Below are 2,893 nucleotides of genomic sequence, written 5' to 3'. Positions count from 1 at the left end.
AAACTGGAAGATAGTAAAGGGCAGGGAAGCCTGACGTGCTGCAGTCCGTGGGGTTGCAGTCAGACACAAATTAGCCATTGAACAAGGGGATCTATAAAGTTCCTTCCAGCTCTGACAACTAATGCCACATATTGGTATTTCTCCCTCCTTCTGAGATCCAAGTCCATATTTCCAACGTAGGTGTTCTATTCTCGGCCTAAACCCTGGCCTCTCTAAAGTGCTACTTGGCCTCTCCTGAGTGCTCCGTTCCCCCAGACAGACCTTGTAACCATCTTTAATGCCTTCCTACCTCTCTCCTGCTTCAGTTCTGCAAAATAGACCCAATCTATCTCCATTAAGATCTTCTTGATTCCTACAACTCCCCGAGCACTGCAGGCCCCTCATCTGAGTGCTGGCTGTTGCCTCCTCCCTGGACTCTCTTTCTTCCGGGGATCCTTGCAAGTTCCGTGTTCTTAAGGCACAAGTGTGATCATATCATCCACTCTTCAGTCACCGTGTATGTTTCCCTGTTACCGACCATGAAGCAGTCAGACTCCTTGATCTGTCTTTAAGGCTGTCCATTATGTCACTGACATCAGCCTCTCACCTGTATTATACTCTGAGCTGTAGACAAGTCATACAAGTCATCATTTTATATGAAGCTTTCCCTGCCTCAGAGTCTTTCTTTTGTGTTCCCATTTCTGAGATGTGTTTCTCTCCAGCTCATGATTTCACATCTCCACCACTCAAAATTCTTCCAGTTCAAGACCCCTGCTCACCTTTCACCTTCTTCCTCAAGTGTCCCATGGCTCCCCAGCTCCATAGCTCTCCTTAGTTTCTACTGACTGTGATGTCCTCTGTCTTTTAGCACGGCTATATTAGCACTGATCTTAACTCTTCAAGCCTGTAAGGCAGGTATAATTCCCAGTGCCACCATGTCAGTTTAACGCAACTCTCTAACTCACTTTCCATTCTGAGCTCCCCATCTGCTTGCACGTATACAATCTCCACTCTCCATTATACTCCCTTTGGCCCCAGGCAGCATTCTGAATGCTAGAAGACTGGGGCCAAGGCATCTGCAAGGTGGTGTATTGAGTCCTCAGATGCCATCTGTCCAGCTGGCATCTACTGGAATGTACATCATTCTGTTAAGTCTTCAGTCATTGCACACATAGGTGGCTGCTGCCTTATCTCATGTTTCCCTTTGCAAAGCCTCCTTAGGTCCTGCAGCTGTACTCTTTTTACTGCATTGATGTTTCTCTTGGACGCCAGGGCCCTTCTTCTGCCCTGGGCCATACTTGAACAGTGCAGCTCTACACAGCTGCCTGACAGTTTAGTGGCTTATGTGGCTCTGCCACCTAGCTGAGGTCTGGGTGCTTCCCCAAGCATGGATCAGCCCTGTGCTCAGAGCTTCCAAACCTATCTGGAATATTTGATGTTTCCTTCTTCCTTAGAGGTGATCCAGAGGCAAGTTCATCCTTTCATTTTCTCATCCATCGGGCAGGTATTTGTCAAATGCCTGCTATATTCCAGGTGCACACTGAGGTGCAATACTGAATAAGATGGACATGGTCCCTGCCCTTGTGGAGCCCAAAGCTAATCAGTAGAAGGAATACTTTTTATGATATTATGGCAAACTAATGGATTGTTTAATTTCTGCCTGTTATTTATTTAGGAACTCTGATCTTGCTAAATTTCTTTGCTGTAATTTCTTCCTTTTAAAAGAAATGACAGCATGTTCTTAGTGCATACTGTTCTGGAATAATGTATTCCTGATGAGAACATCACTTTTCAGTTAGCTAAGTCATGAAGTTGAGACCAAAAGGGCCAATATGAGTGTTGATTATAGTTAGTCTGCTGATCTTTACTCACAACCTTTGATAAGGTCGTATGAAAACTCAGCATTTGCAAATGCCAAAGTGAGGCTCTCTGAAGAAGATGGGTAAGATCTGAGCTTATTAGTTCATGGAGCACCAGCTGCTGTGAACAGATACACACCAACATTAAAGTGGCTTATTATGCACAGGTTTATTTTTTACCAGATGTCTCTGGTCAGCAGATGCAGCTCCTCTAAGCAGTACTTCAGTTTTCCAGGTTCCTTCTATCTCTTAGTTTTGCCCTCTTCAACATGTAGCTTCCAAGGTCACACAGAAGGGGATGCTGCTGCTGCTGCTAAGTCACTTCAGTCGTGTCCAACTCTGTGTGACCCCAGAGACGGAAGCCCACCAGGCTCCTCTGTCCCTGGGATTCTCCAGGCAAGAACACTGGAGTGGGTTGCCATTTCCTTCTCCAGTGCATGAAAGTGAAAAGTGAAAGTGAAGTCGCTCAGTCGTGTCCGACTCTTAGCGACCCCATGGACTGCAGCCTACCAGGCTCCTCCGTCCATGGGATTTTCCAGGCAAGAGTACTGGAGTGGGGTGCCATTGCCTTCTCCGACAGAAGGGGATAGAACATGGTAAATTACCCGTGGGAGTTTTTAATGAATTAGGCCTGAAATGGCATCCATCACTTCTGCCCTTTCCACTGGCCACAACTCAGTCACATGGTCACATTGACTACAAGGAAGATTGGGAAATGTAGTCCAGCTATGGGCCCTAGAGGAAATGAAAACTGTTTTAATGAATAATGAAACTGGTTTCTGCCACCATCTGCAATTTAATTAATCCTGGTGGTACCTTTTGTTCTTGGGTTCACCTTATTCTGTGGCCTTTGTCTACTGCTTTAAGAAAGAAAAAGCTGAAGTTGGAAATATTTGACTTTCTGTATGTTGATACATGGTTTAAATAACATTGTTGTTCAGTCACTAAGTTGTGTCTGACTCTTTGTGACCCCATGGACTAATATAGCCCACTAGGCTCCTCTGTCCACTACTATCTCCTAAAGTTTGACACCCCTGAAAATGTTTCATTACTTT

This window comes from Bubalus bubalis, chromosome 9 (genome assembly GCF_019923935.1).
Source record: "Bubalus bubalis isolate 160015118507 breed Murrah chromosome 9, NDDB_SH_1, whole genome shotgun sequence".
NCBI classification, from domain to species: Eukaryota; Metazoa; Chordata; class Mammalia; order Artiodactyla; family Bovidae; genus Bubalus; species Bubalus bubalis.
The sequence above is the reverse complement of the archived record's forward strand: the minus strand, read 5'-3'. Positions refer to the sequence as shown.